Raw genomic sequence first — 569 nt, forward strand, 5'->3', positions numbered from 1 at the left:
CAGAAATACAAGAGATGCTCTCCATCAAATACTTTCATATACACATGCATATGGTCCCACAATTTTACATATTTGAGTACCTCATTGTCTCATTGATGGCAAGACCACCGCTAGATACCAGAACCCGTAAAAATGACTTTGCGGTAATGCCCTTAACTTCCTCGAACTTGGTGCTCCTTTTTTTCTACTATATCCGTTCTGCCGGGCTTATCCACGAATTTATCGCATCATTGAAACAAGTGCAGGAGGTACTTTCTTCATCTGGGTTTACTAGTCCTCCACGTATATATGTTGGGTCATGTTTTGACCATGAGTTTAGATAATAAAATATAAATTATATGTGGCAAAATAATATTATTGAAAACTACTTTCAAATATGAATCCAACAATATAATTTTTATGACGTGCATTAACTTTTTGCTAGTCATATATGTGGTCAAACATTGACTCAAACTACGATGGGGCGTGCTGTCAGATGTCAGATCTGCCGTATTGAGCGGCCGAGCGCGCCTCCACCATTGCATCATGTTACACTAACAAAATTCTATTATTAATCCTCTGCTACACAT

Source organism: Triticum aestivum, chromosome 3D, assembly GCF_018294505.1.
Source record: "Triticum aestivum cultivar Chinese Spring chromosome 3D, IWGSC CS RefSeq v2.1, whole genome shotgun sequence".
Taxonomy (NCBI): Eukaryota; Viridiplantae; Streptophyta; class Magnoliopsida; order Poales; family Poaceae; genus Triticum; species Triticum aestivum.